A 15,893-nucleotide genomic window follows, 5' to 3' on the forward strand; every position below is an offset into this window, starting at 1 on the left:
GCTGCTGCGTTTCGTTTCGTGCGATTGTTTTATATTGTTCGGCTTCCTTTCAATCATACCATACAAATTTTGACAGACGTGTGTATAGTGTGCAGACGGATGGTGGCCTACCAAAAGGATGGACTTCGTATTAACACGAAAAAAACAGTTTCTGATTAAAATATAGATACAAATCCAGTGGTAATAAAATATACGTAGTGTTTATAATAACGCAATAAGTGTAGTTTGTGTCCAGACATGAATAGTTTATTAATCAGTCGTGTTTCCACTGCATTTTGAGAATACACTTGTGTTTTTGGATTTCCTGCCGCCAGTTCTTCGCATGTTTCTGACCCATGGCGTCCCTTTCGTTGCCCCGAGTCCTTCAGCTAAAGAAGAACAGCTTGGACGCAGAGCGTGAACACTTTGAGAAGTTTCAGGTGAGCGCCAAATACCTTGAAGTACCCGACATTATGTTAACCTTTATTAAAGAAACTTGTGTCTTTGTATCCTCAATGACGCAATTCTTAATACGGAATTGGTTGATAGGAGACGTCTTTTTACACGACTGCCCAAACAAAAAGAGTTTTCAGCGTTCATGTTTGTATGTATATATGTATTTATTTAGTTGAGTTTTTAGGGTTCCGTAGCCAAATGGCAAAAAACGGAACCCTTATAGATTCGTCATGTCTGTCTGTCTGTCCGTCCGTATGTCACAGCCATTTTTCTCCGAAACTATAAGAACTATACTGTTGAAACTTGGTAAGTAGATGTATTCTGTGAACCGCATTAAGATTTTCACACAAAAATAGAAAAAAAACAATAAATTTCTGGAGTTCCCCATACTTCGAACTGAAACTCAAAATTTTTTTTTCATCAAACCCATACGTGTGGGGTATCTATGGATAGGTCTTCAAAAATGATATTGAGGTTTCTAATATCATTTTTTTCTAAACTGAATAGTTTGCGCGAGAGACACTTCCAAAGTGGTAAAATGTGTGTCCCCCCCCCCTGTAACTTCTAAAATAAGAGAATGATAAAACTAAAAAAAATATATGATGTACATTACCATGTAAACTTCCACCGAAAATTGGTTTGAACGAGATCTAGTAAGTAGTTTTTTTTTTATACGTCATTAATCGCCTAAATACGGAACCCTTCATGGGCGAGTCCGACTCGCACTTGGCCGCTTTTTAAATATAATCTAATCTCTATTTCTCTACCTAATAATTCTTTCGAAGAATGCATTCAGAGTCCGTTCTATTCAAGTCCAGAATTGAAGTTTTTATCTAAGAAATATCAGTATAAGACACAACATATTTCTGGATTTAAGTTTTTTTATATCTCAGAATAGAGGTATAGGATTATAGTTTAATCTCACTAATCCGGCACTATTGGTGACACAAGAGAGCCGGATTACTGGAAAATTTGGTTTACTGGAAGTTAGAGCAAATCTGCATATTATTGATGTGTTTTTTAGTAAGTATGTTGTAGAAATACATTTTACTAAAATACTAAATTCAAAGAAAATTCTACTCTTATCTGGAATTTAGCCATTTATGAAGAGATTGAAGGGCGAAAATGCAAGTGCACATAGTAAATTAAGGCATGGAATGATTATTATATCCCAATTTTAGTTCCGGATTACTGGATATACTGGACCATTGAAGTGCCGGATTATCGAGATTTCACTGTACTTACCAGATACAAACTATCACACCTGTTTAAATTTCAGTAATCAGTTCTTTGCTAATATAGACAATATTAAAATATCACATAAATACCTAATCATTCCACAAAGTCCCATTCATATTCTATTATTTATTTTATTTTTTTCATATTCTATACTCACTAGGGATTGCAGAACCGGTACTGTTTAAAAGAACCGGGATTATCGGTACCGGGCAAAAATGGAACCGGGATTTCCCGGTATTTTCGGTACTTTCGGGACTGCCTTCAAAAATCAGTTTTCACATCAATTTTCAGTAAAAAAAAGCGTAAAACGACCACGAATCTTTCTTAAAACAATAAAAAAGTAGCACAGTGAATGTACACAATTCTTTTGTACCATAATATGTGTCACACAATCATTAATATAATTTGTTTTTTTTTTTCCTAAACTAAAGTGTCATTCAATAGAACTTGCCAACTATCTAAACAAAAGTTACTAGTGAATTGACATTCAGTGTCAATTTTAGTATGGCGGTTTGTTTACATAGTTAGCAAGTTCTATTTAATGACAGTTTACATGATATTTTTACTATCTTTGTTGATTTGATTGGCAAAAACTGAATTGTGGCTCGTGGCTGAAGATGTTTTGTGAAAAAGGATAAACAAAATGATAATTTTCGCATGCGTTCAAAATGGGCTGTGGACCTTCGAACATATAATAACTATCAATACGACAAATTAAGAAATTATTCAGCCAGAATTATTAATTCATTTAATTTTATTTAAATATCATTATCATAATGTGAATTTCTTATACCGTGTTTGAATTTGAATTAAAAGTAGTATTTTATTAATTACAAAATTGTCTCTATTTTTGCTTCTAGTTAGTATACAAATATGAAATAACTAATTGTTCGTATAAAATGATTTATCGTACAAACATTTATGCCCTTAAAGTATCAAATTACGCAATTTTATATTGTCGGCATTGTCAAACCCATTGACTTTTTTAAATTTATTTTAATGTAGTGATCAGCCGTAAAAGTATTACCATCGGCCTTAGATTGACAAAATATATTTATTTTCTTTATAAAACATGATATTTCATGCTAAGTAACAGAAAACAGTCAAATATTGTGCCGGAAATTTTAGTCCCGTAAATCCCGGGAGTACCGGGATTTTAATTTTGAAATCCCGGTTCTTTGCTTGGCTCTAAATCCCGGGAATTCCCGGTACTTTCGGTACCGGTATTTCCCGGGAGCAAACCCTAATACTCACATTCTATTCACATACTAAATATGCTATCTTGAATGCACTTGAATGAGGATTTTATTAGATCATTATTCAGCATTAGTCATAATTTCCAAGACAATAAATTATATCTCATTATATTTCTATACTGTGCCTTGTTAGAACATCTAAAGAAACACTACAATTGTAAAATCACCACAACTATATCTCCATGACATTCCAATCCAAAAGTTAGTTAAGTCTCAAGATGTTCTGAGCTCCAAATAGCTGTGGGCTGCATTACTTAATTAATGTGTAATCTAATTAAGGATGTCAAGGTTGAAATTAAATAAACCAGACTGCAATTAATCAAATTACTTAACTCACTGTTTTGAATTTGTGTGTATATTAAATTTGAGAAAGTTTAATTTAATAACCACTAGGAGTTTCTACCCTAATCTAATACCCTCTAGATAGAAAAATCTGATGTGTTAAAGGCAGGTGCTTCCTCCTAAAAATAATCTTATTGAAACCTGGCATGCTTAAGTGATAAACTAATTCTATACAAGAGTGGAAATTCCGCAAGCATAATGGGCACCTTTGCACTGGAAATGATAGGGAGGGGAAAAAGGGAGAAACCCGATGCGTTGTTGCAGCCCTCCGGTACGAAAATACAGTAGACCCTCGATTATCCAAACTACTTGTGACTGAGACTAGTTCGGATAATAGAAATGTGGGATTTTTCGGACAAGATCAAGCAAAAAAACAACACCTTTTCATATAAAGACAGTAGGGACAGTACCTATATTAAAATTGGAACTACAAATTATGGATAGTTCCGTCTGTGGTCAGTTAAAGTGTGGCTTTTAGTAAGTGTACTAAAGCATACTAAGAATTAGTGGTGTGAAGTCACTGGACCACGCAGCATAGAACTGTGTCGAGTTGCGTCATCTGTCCGCCTGTGACAGCTGTGTATACAAAAATTGCATATCAATATCACTTACGTAGGCAGTCATTGCACATGTTCTAATCCCAAAAGTCGACACATTAAAGGTTCCGTCACACAGGCGCGTTTTCCGGGCGGAGCGTGAGCGTTTGTATGTAAAAGCGGCGCGCCCCGCTCACGTGCCGCCCGAAAACGCGCCTGAGTGACGGAACCTTAACGACTATTACGAGTATAACGAATACAGATATGATTTAGGTAGGTACGATGGCAGGACAATGTTACTTTTGGTGTTTAAGAACCTAAGTTGTAAGAGTTTTGAACACAGCCAGTCTCCATGAGCGCTAGGAGGATGTACTTGCACCTTTTTTAGTTTCAAAATGCATCAAGAGCCTATAAAACAGTTCCGATGAGAAGGTACGTACAGTAAGCACCAGATGTCGTTATTAAAAAGCGTTTCGTTTCTCCAGAAACTTCCTGCCTTGCACTGCTATACCGTGGAATGAACTGTCGCCCGCGGTATTTTGGGATCCATATGTCCTTCAAACCTTCAAGAAAATAGCGTACTCCCATCTTAAAGGCCGGCAACGCCAAACCCAAGTGCAACCCGTCTGGTGTTGCAAGTGTCCATGGGCGACGGTAATTGCTTACTATCCGGCGATTCGTCTGCATTCGTTTGCCTCGTGTATCGTAAAAAAGAATAATATAAAATAAGCTAGGAATTTGCCATTTACAAAGTAATACTGACAGCGGCAACAGCTCCAATGTCAGCCTCAAAGACATTATATTCCACACTACTGTCAGCGATGTCGATTATTAAGTATCTACTAGTTACAATGTGCATAAAATACCGCTCTAAACATTTCCTGTCGCACTGGGACTAATGCCCGCGTGCTGAATGAAATTTGTAATTCTGAATTTCCTTTTATAATAACAATCGCTTTTAGGTAGTCGCCATCAGATGTATCTGAGCAACCAACAATGGTAACTGTATAGTCAGCAATAAGCTAACTGCATAAGGTAGCTGCAGAGCATAAATAGCTTATATTAAAAAAGCTCCTATTTCAAAGTTGCGTAAAAGAGTAGTAAGTATGTAATTGATGTACCTATTATTCGGATAAGTATGCTCTTGTTTGTAACAATTGTAACGCAGTGGTTAAAGGCCACCTTTGCACTAGCCTAGCGTTACTATTCTATTGTCATGTGCTCGTGTCGTAACAGCGAGTCAGTCAACCATCTCACGACCATTCACTTCCTAAGTGAAACTAGAAATGCTATATAATTATATTAAATTACTGGGTTTCCGTTGCAGCTTTGCCCTCGTGGCTTGAGTACTTCATATTAGGAAGGAGGTTATCACCTACTGTATATTTTTCGAGTTAGTAAAAGTAGTTTAGATCCCCCGGCTCCTTACATGGAACTTATTTATGTGTGATTTATTATTTGTTAAATATTGCTCTATGCTTGCTCTTCTGTGAAGAAAATTTCCAGAGGAAACCTCATATTACATATATCTGCGAAGACATTCAAAGGTCTATGCGAAATCCCCAATCTGCATTGGGCTAGCATGGAGACTATAGCCCAAATTCTACTACGAGACTCCTCTCGGGCTATGGCCCAGCAGTGGAACATGTATTGGCTTGTGATGATGATGCTATCTAATTTATTTGATATTCTTCAATTTGGTTCTAATAGAATGCATCAAAACAGTAGTCTGAACATTGCGATATATCACATCAATCGGAAGCTATTAATGTCGGGGAACGGAGGCGAGTCAATCTATGATTCGTGTGGGTTTCCCGTTCAATCATTTACTATTCAACATTTCTTATGACTTACGCAATTTGCTTTTGTTCTGAGAAATCTTCCTAGATATTTTTATATTAGCAAGAGATATAGATAGTACTTACACAAATCATTATGTGATAGATCGGATAACAATTTGTTACCTTATTATAATTATTTTAGTTGATTGTTAGACCACCAATTGAGGCGATTAATGTATGACTTCAGTATAGGTACCTAATACCTATTTACGTAACGCTTTCAGTATTGAAAAAGCGATGGACCACCTACAAAACTGTACAGGTTTTTTTTTATAATTAATGGGCTTACTCATGGCCACAGACTAGCCGAGGCGAAGACGTGGCCAACGATGGAGCGAGCCTGCCCAGAAGGTGCCTGTTCACCCTTGATTTGAAGGCTGCCGGGTTATATGGGTAGGTACTTTGTCAATGAATAAGATGCTTTTCAATTACTGTTTATGTCAGTAGTCCCTTATTTACAACCCACTCAGCGATACCCATTGACCAAAATAACGAAAATAAATAATAAATTAAGTATTTGCAAATGTATAAAGGACGGCAGTTTATAAGCCCGTTGAACTGCAGTCGAGGGTGCGGGGGCCGGACATGCTGACTGCAATTTACGAATTTAATCCGGCCGCCACGCAAATGCGCGTCGATCCACTTAAATTATCCAGGCCGTGTGTTCCATTCTCGTTGTTAGGGCGAGGGCGGAAGAGTCGAGTGTGAGGGCAAACCGCGAGGTTCGACTAAAATGATGTGCCACTGCCAAGTAGCGGCGGGATTATGCTGACCCTCGCCTGACATGGCTCCCTACTTCAGCTGCCTCAAATGCGGTCGCAAATGCAGGTCCCGCATTGTCTTAATACAGCCACGAGAGACGTTGTTCCTCGCTTACAGACGCTGCATAGATCATCTGGCAAGATGTTAAAGGCCTGATGATGACATCAGGTAAATTAATGTTATCAAGTTAATACGTTAATGAAAAGCTAATTGAATAAATTAATAAGTACTCAAATGAAACTGTAGCCTTATTTGATTCGTTCCTACGAAATCTTATTTATACTTAATATACTTCGTTTAACTACACGCAAAACAATAAATGATTGAAAGCAATTTTGGAATGGAAACTAAACAATTTAGATATGCTTGGAGCCTTTGCGAACATTAATTTAAATCGATAAACCGAGAAAGTGTAACAAGTCTGGTAACAAGTAAACAAACACTTTCATATTTCACTTCATTCACTTTCATATTTTTAATGCTTTTTAACTACGATATTCACATTTAGTTAATAAAAGAAAAGTTGATGTGAACCGCAGTTAAAGGTCAAAATCCCAACTGGGAGATGTAGTATAGTTAGCTACTGGGTGAGGTGTTCAAAATTCAAAATGACCTACACACACAGTACACACGCTCTAAAACTCTTAACAATAACGTTATTATAAACACTGCCCATTTAATAATTTCTGCTGCTGACTGTACTAGTACGAAATCCAATAGTACATATATTTTTGACTCTCGCTGTTGGTCTGTTATACCACTTTCTTCGCGTCCATCTCGATTCTATTTTCACACCTTCACGTGCATTTAAACAAGCGGATCTTAAGTCTAAGATTACTAATGTAGAACCTGCCGAATATTGGAAATGATATTTGTCTCTTTTGTTATCGATAAACAGTCGATAATGGCGATTGTTGTGAAAATCTGACGCATCTGATACCTTATCACGCGCCACCTCATGCTCCTACCTTAGTTTTTCACCGTACGCCCTTTTATTCACAAGGATTTATCGTGTTTTTTCGCGAATAAGTGGTATATTTCGTTGTTTTTCTTAAAAGGTAAGTCTTTATCTTTTCAAGTCTTAAATAAATGTAGGTTCCTTCGGTTAATGATCTCCCGAGATGTTTTCATTTCTATTCTGCAATTTAGATAGCATTGAATGCCTTTGAATCTCATCAACACAACCATTCTTTTGTTTGAAGCCATTAAACGGCTTTAAACAGTTGAAAATCTCTGAACACAAGCTACTTGAGATCGCAGACAAAGCATGTATCAAGTCGAGATTAGACATAAGTGGTGTTCTCGTAATTAAAGACACATTGCTCTTGCATGGAGACGTCTCTGACGTCTCTGTCCGTTGAACGTTCAGCTTCGTTAGTGGTTTTCAAACCTTTTGGCCGCAGAATCTTTTCTTTTCTGTGGGACCTCTATACTCTATACATTTTGGCACAAACATTGCCGGCCCTTTGAGCTGGTTTTTCAGAGAGTCCCTTGAATTTCAAGTTTAAATGACCAGGGGTCTGCGCAATCTTTGAGAATAGCTCAAAAGCTGATATAGGTAATCGGATCCCACGTTCCCATACGAGAGCCGACCACGATGCGAGGAACCCACTTTATAAGTTCTCACAAACCGATCGATTTCAATTTCCTGATTGCATGGGAATCTAATAGCATCAATGTTGCCGTTATAATCTTATCTGGCTAAGCGCGCAAAATCAGTAAAACTGTAATTGTATTAAAAGTAAACCATTAAATTCTATTGTGTAATATAGTTTCGCTCATCATTACCGGTAGTTCTTAAAGTGTCGATTTAAGAAAGTAATTGGCGCTAGATTTGAAATAACGGCTAAACATTTAACGTTATAATATTTTTTTTTGCGCCATTAAAGTGAGAACACATGCGTTTACGATGATTACCGAAGCTAAGATAAAAACCTAAACTCTTAAGATTTAACCTCTGTGACCATACACAGCTAACCCGTTTATGCAATCGCATACCTACCTACATGCATTGTTTATACTGTTTATGTTAACATGCAACCAACGATGTTATATATACGCCATCCTTACGTTGTATATATACATAGGTACAGGTCGTAATTATATTCCGATTTTAGCGCGATCACAAGTGAAATTGTCCGAGTTATGTCTTCTAATCTAACCAGCTAATAGTGTATGGGGAGATTGCTGAGAGATCAATTAATAAATTTTCTACGAAGTGGGTCGATTGTTATCAATACACAACAATGACACTACTACTAAAACAACTAGCGATAAACTACAATTTTTTGGTACGTACCTAAAGTAAAGAAAAAGTGGAATAATTTACCGCTTCTGGAAAAAGGTCCGAGGTATTCCAGAAATATCATGTGTTAAAATTTCGCTCTAGGTGATAAATTTTCCAGTTTACCTTTATTAAAAAAATCTTGGATATTAAATAGGAATTAGAGTAATGGTAGCTGCGTACCTACTTAACTAGATCATCCGATTCCCTGACTCGTCTAGCCTCGGCTTGTGATATGAAGAACATAAGAACATAACACACTACATGCATCAGAGATACGGGCTGTTTACTAACAGATATCCGAGTATAAGATGAGTGATGATTCACACTAGACGCGCAATATATAATTCCTATATAGGTATAGATGCTACTTGCTCACCTTGCGGTGTTAATGGGCTTAAGATTGTTAGCGAGTAACGCATTCCGATTGCAGCTGCAGGAGCTGCAAGCAATGCTTAATAAGAGTAAACGTTTATTCCTCACCTTATACGCAAAAGACACAGAAGAAAGTACTTAAAGTATTACACACAAAATAATAAGATAAGGGGTCATTCTGATAAAAAGAGGGATTTGTTTTTGGCTACTAGAGAAAGAAAATCGTCAAACTCGTCACACATCAATTATAAATTGTAGTGCCAGGAATCCACATGAACCTACATATAATAAAAAAATTGTTTGCTGCTTTTAATTTCCAGATCGATCTGAAAATCAACCTAGATACCTAATATATATTTTGTTTACAATAAGAAGAGGTCAGACTCAATGACCAGGAACAATCTTGTAGCTAACTAGGACAAAGATGTATATGTATATATTTCAGAGCCATATGTCTCTGGAAACCTCACCTACTCTAACCCAAGGAAGTCGCAAGCAAAAAAACTGTTAGTTAACGTTTTTCACATATCGTTAAAGTTGATTTGGCACAGCTGCATGTTTTTTGAAAGCAACGTTAGCACGTGAGAACATTCCCAACATGCAAGACGTGTAAATAATGACAATTACCTTTTGTACCGCAAGTTGCCGATACCGACACAAATAAAATAACTCGCCAAAGTCCTACATTCTCATTGGTACACAATTTACATATTCTTCAGTAGGCGCCGACAAATTAAGTGCAGTGTTCAAAATGTATTCAAGGTTTAGTGGATATGCAGTTTTTGCGGTGTGCAAAAAGGTTCAATCCTTTTAAGCAGTACCTCTACCTTTTTTTTGGGATGTCAGAATAAGCTCTTATTTTCTCGACAATAGAGTCGATTGTATTTCGGCAGTGGACCGTGGGTGTTTTAGAGGGCGCTATTTATAGGTAGACAATCATTAAGTGCTTTATATTTTAATATCTTTTTGGTTAGGTATCAAATACTGTGACCACCAAAAGACATTCAAACTAATTTACTCAAAGTTGAATATGTTTGCCACAGTCACTTAATTTAAAGTATTTGTTCCAGCTTGTAATATTTTGATATAAAACACTTCTGAGTATGCAGGGATACAACACCTTGTAATACGAATCCCTACTACGTTCTCACATTATTTAATATCCAACGGAAATACTTGCCTATGGTGTGTGGTTTTTGCTGCCGACTCGGTATTTATCATTGAAAAAGTAAACGTGCAACCTGTTTGCATTGAATTTTTTTCATCTATCATTCTTAGTCAACCTACTTTATACTATACTATCATCACAGTCGTTGAATTATTATAATAACGTCGTTCTAATAGATAGTTCTGTCTTTACGATAACATTTTCAAACGTTTCTGAACAGATTCATTCAACAGAGTGACGTATGTTTATACAGTAGTCTATTCAATTAGGAACACTGTCAAATAATTCCAATAATATGCTTGCGGGAAAATCTACGTGATGGTTATGTAATTTTTTGCCTATTGGCAAACAAAGCAAAGCTAAAAGCTATTCAGCTTGGCGAGCTGCTTTACAGAGCAGTGGCAAATAGTCCGGAAAAACAATAACACGCAAACCAACTTGTAAGCTGGCACTTAATAAAATATATCTTATAGTTGACTAGTTGATCAATCCACTGCCTTATAGGGAAGGAGGTTAAGCAACGTGGTCTCGACGTTACGTTTAACAATGTCCGTCCATTTGCGAAATAACTCCACCGTAAATATCATTCGTTCATTTCATTGTATCAAACATCATAAGCTAAGCAAGCCTTTCTTAGAACTTCTTGTTGAGAAGGATTGTTATTTTTTCAATAACATTTCTCGTTCGACGTGATCGGAGAAAAGAAACTTTGTTAAGGTTGCTTTGTACTTCTTTTTACACGCAATATCCGACGTGGATAAAATAAAATATGTGTGTTATGAAACATGTACGGAATATGTTTACTTTACTTTGGGTTCTTATTAAAAAAATATTACAACCTTTTCAGGCAGCGAAGTAAACCTTTTGTTGTAAAATGTATAGAACAAAGAACTATAGATTTGCAGAAAACAAGCAAAGTTTAGTTTTAGAAAACTATTTAAAATCGCCATATCTAAGTCAAAAATTCTTTACACTCTTTATTAAAACATCAACTTTTGCATCAGATTGAACGTCATCACCATGTATTGGGCTTAATGTTTGACGTCACTGGTCCTATACAGCTAGATAGGTATCACAGAAAGAGTTCGTTAAGTAATAATGGCTTCCTTGTTGCTTATTAGTGTACATTTTCTCTTTAACGGTTAGAAAAATGTTTAAAAGGGAAATTCTTCGCGGCATGATAAGGAAATTAGGTTTGGTGTAACAGTCACGCTTCAAAGTATTTGTATGTCGACATTTCAACTTTAAACAGCATATGTATATGTACACGTTTGCGTAATTTGTGGTCATTTGTGTCACCAATGTTCTTAACTTATGGTAACAGAAAGGACCAATTATAACTAAATCTGTCTCCTTGAAATTGTTTCATTAGTTGCCACTTTTAATCTTAGTTAAAAATTAAGAGGTGACAACTTTATCAAAATGTTATAATTAGGCTGCCAAAAGCCCGTTTACTTTATCACCTAAATGTATGTACAAGTCATTAATTTACGTCACATGTTGCACGGGCCAATAAAGATAATGAGTCATTAGCAAGGAGTTTCCTCTGACTAAGCCGGCATCGACAATTTGCGTGTTCCGTAACGACACCGGACCGGCGGTTGGCCACCAGTGCCACCACTGACCTAGTAAAGTTCACCGCGTCGTTTACGTTGAATTATGAACTGAATTAGGTAGTCGATAACTTGATTGATATTTTTATTCGTTAAAATATGCTCTCTTGCAGTAGGTATTATTAAGGTTGTATCAAGAAAATTGCGTCAAAAATTGATTTAATATTCTAATTGAATTTCGATCGATTATAGGGTTTGTTGTGTAGTTACGAGTAGTTAGGATGCTATTATTTCATGAACAAGAGAAATACATAACGTAACAATTATCTGTAAAACAAATCTTACAATAAAGGTCAGAAGTTAAAGGTTGGCAGCGCGGCATGGTCTCGCCATATTAAGAGCACCGCGAAGAGGTCACTTTGTATGGAAATTCTGAATTAAATCCCCCTTTTTCATTGCTCTTGAGAGTCTTGAGCGTCTTTAGTGTAAGTTGTACAGAATTGGGAAAGTGTGAGCAACGTAAGCTCTCATACACTTCGTGGAAGCGACAGCGATTTCCACAAGTCTCGGGCTTAATGCGAGCAGCTTTCTAATTATCGTTTCCACGACTCTTATACTCTTACTGCATTTCTTTATCGTCGGTGAATGAATACTAATTACAATGTTGCAGTTTTGCAGCAAAATGTAGTGGGTATTTTTCGGAACTATTTGGTTTTTGTGTGGTCAGGTCCAACTGGATTTACCTAAAGGCAAGGAACCGTTGGCCGGGCCGCCGCAGACCCATAGAACAGAGTTATATAATGATGATGATTGGAGAAGGCGTCATTCAAATTTCAATTATTTTTCTCCATTGGTTTTACTCTTCATCAGCGTGGTAAAAAGTAAAACCTCTGATTGTATTTGGTTTTAGTCATCAATAATGTCGTCAGAGTTGCCATTCCTGTCTAATAGGAGCTATCCCTGTACGTTCACGTGACTAGCCATCTTATGTAGCTATAATAACTTCATCTGTTCAATATCTATCATTGTTCTGTCATCTGACTAGATGTATATAATATAGTTGCTGCTTTAACATCGTTTTCTCAAATGCCCTTAATTTTGCGTAGATACCAAATTTTCCGCTTTTACTGGTTACTGTTAGTTTAAACGCGTAGTTATGGGGAGCACCGTGTGTGACCACACTGATAAACTCAACGATTTCATCTGGGCTATGCAAATTTACTATGATATCTAAATGTTCATCATCAAAATTTAGTATTCTGCAACTGGATTATTTTTACTAGTTGCTAGTAGTTCATGTAAATCTGTGAATTCTGTCAAAATATTTACCTACACGTATCGTTAACTAGATCCTGTTGTTCTTTATTTATGGTCTGTTTGAATCACAAAAACACTAAAGTTTAATCGGAGAAAGCTATGTATATCCCAATATGGTCTACTCCGCTATTTTATTTGCAAGAACTAAGATTGCGAACTTAGCTGTCGCTTTCACAAAAAACTAATACCTATGTTAAATGTTAATATGACTATGAAAAGAGGTAAAATATGCACGAGAGTAGTTACAATTATCTGCCTTTAGTAACAACTACGATAGTGACTCGAAGGAAAATGTCGAAACAATAACTTTCTGTGACTGTAACGAAGTTCTCTATTGGCCTAGAAATGAAATTGTTTAACTATATATGTAGAGGTGTGGATAGGTGCGGTGCCCTTGTTTAGACGTCTGTGCACGCTCATAATAGTCTATGCATTAATAACTATGCATGTTTGAACTCGGCCGCTCCTCTATATGCCCCATCATATGTACGGCATTATATGTTTTAGCCTGCCAAAGTTAATTTGTTTCTTATGTGTTACTGTATATCTAATAACAGTCTTGAAATTATACAATTTATACATCGCCCAAATAATTCCCTATTCCTAAATAATTCCTAATTCCGCTATTGTCACATTGTCATCAATAGTCCACCAATTTTCCGCCCTCATAAGTACCCGTTATCATTGTCCGGCAGCTGAATGTATCTCTATCTCTCATAATCATCACCATTCATACTTACCGTTGCTACTTTACCGTGGTCCCTGTTTGTAGGGAGGGCTTGAATGGAGGGGGGTCTGTGTTGTGTGGTCTGGTTCGTGGCAGATGGCAAGTGGGGGCAATCACCGCCACATCCTCTTCCTGCAGCATCCCGAATCTCATTTATGTTCCTGTTTGTAATACCAACTTCACTTTTAGTATTTAGCTACAACATATAGGTACCTATTTATAAAGTTGGTGCCTAGTAGTAAGGGTGCCATGTATTTTTCTAATTTGTTCGCAATGAATGATTCTAATTCTAATACCCTTACTTATAGGAACATATGAATTCACTTTGGTTTCTGCTTCCTTACAGATAGCTGTGTACTTACGTAAGTAAAACTTACAAGTGTATCCTGGGATTCTTGGGTCTTGCCTAAACATTGGTTTTCGTAAGAGGAAGCAATTTCTCGATTGATGAAAAATGCACATAGAACACCAACCAGATAATATAACTTTTATTAAAATAATGTATGCAGGAAAATAGATGTCGTGATTTATTTTACGGGAATACTTTTATGTACATTCATGCATAAATTTCCCCGTTGCGATTTATTGGGAATTAAAACTACGTTATAAAAACCCAATAGGATATACATAAAATTATTTAATATAGGGCTATATTTTAATTTACCTACTGATACTCCTAATAGATAAGGTTATACATACTCGTATTTGCTAAATATCTACAGTCATATTTCCACGAAATGATTCTCTGAAAATCCCACCATGTCAATTAATATCATGTATGTTACAGTTAAAATTTTATTCATATTCCAAAAATTACTCCTAATAGTCGTAATCTAATGTAATAGTCCGTGGATATCGTGTTGCACATCCATTTGTCGTGTAATTTCGTCAAGTATTTAGCAGTTAGGTGCCATACCAGGTCGAGTGTTCCGCATAATTTAATTCGTTTCCTCACCACTGGCTGGCACCCTATTCACAAACCGGTTTCTACTCAGCTGAGAGCTGGTAACCAGTATCTATTATTGCACCCTTAGTATCGTAACGTCATTCAGTATAATAGCAAAAAAGCCGTTCACTGTTGGCATCTTCCCCAAGGATCTAACAGATCACTTCAACCTCTAGTACGACTACCTAATGCCCCGAAAACCCCACACTGCAATGGTTTTAAGCGTATAATCCGACTATGGTGGTCGAAATTCACGAACCATCTATCAGTTTCATGAACAACTCGCTGCCGGAGATCTAGCCGACTGTACTGACGTAGTTGCATACTGCTTCGTATAGGTTCTCGGAGATCCAAGGTCTAAGCATCTGATCGAGTTATACTGGTAGACTGCAACAGCGCAGCCGATGATTTCATGAATTGCATGCCGTGTTTACAATGGCTAATGCCAGCGATAGTGATACCGTTTAGCTGCATCGGCGTGTGAACGCTCACGAGATCATTACCCCAGTTGTCACGTATGGTAGACGTAATGCACGTTTCTGGTATTAGCGCACGATATAGGCTTTTTCTCTATGTACCAGTCAACATTTATCCACTTGTAATATTTGCTGGGCCGTTGTTTTGGTCTTGAAGCAGGTACTGTGGGTAGTACAGTTACCCTAAATTCTGTAATCCGTATCCAATTATGTATAACTTATCTGAACCCTTTTCCCAGTAGCAACCTAGGTTAGAAACAGCAAAACGACCATTCAGACCAAAAGAGAAACTGATTATAAGTAATAGACAAAGATTAACGCAGAAATCTAAGAAGGTAAACGGACTGCCATGACCGCGCCGTTTTGCACGCTCGATCTAAGTCAAGGTACTGATTATGATACTTATGACTACCATGTAGTATTGTGAAAGAACATGGGCGCGCTAATCTGGGTCCTACCGCCTATTGATTATGACACAATGTACAATGGCACCTTGTGAAATCCGTCGCTATTGTCCCCCTTCCCGCCTTGAGGATTGTGTGGGCTAGCTAAGTAGCTGCGGAGGTGGCCACAGTGGGCTTGAATACCATAAAGGTTGTATTGTAAGAACCTATCAAAAGCACACCATTTAAAATT

General features: G+C 36.9%; 1 protein-coding gene across 1 annotated transcript in view; it reads left to right on the plus strand.

Annotated features, from left to right (window-relative positions):
• The first annotated feature begins 127 nt into the window (after positions 1-127).
• Positions 128-15,893, plus strand: part of LOC134652748 (huntingtin-interacting protein 1) — a 39,800-nt gene continuing 24,034 nt past the window's right edge. The window contains exon 1 of the mRNA XM_063507909.1: positions 128-419. The gene's annotated coding sequence lies outside the window, so the exon portion shown is untranslated. The remainder of the gene's footprint in view (positions 420-15,893) is intronic.

The sequence above is a fragment of the Cydia amplana genome, chromosome 12 (genome assembly GCF_948474715.1).
Source record: "Cydia amplana chromosome 12, ilCydAmpl1.1, whole genome shotgun sequence".
Taxonomy (NCBI): domain Eukaryota; kingdom Metazoa; phylum Arthropoda; class Insecta; order Lepidoptera; family Tortricidae; genus Cydia; species Cydia amplana.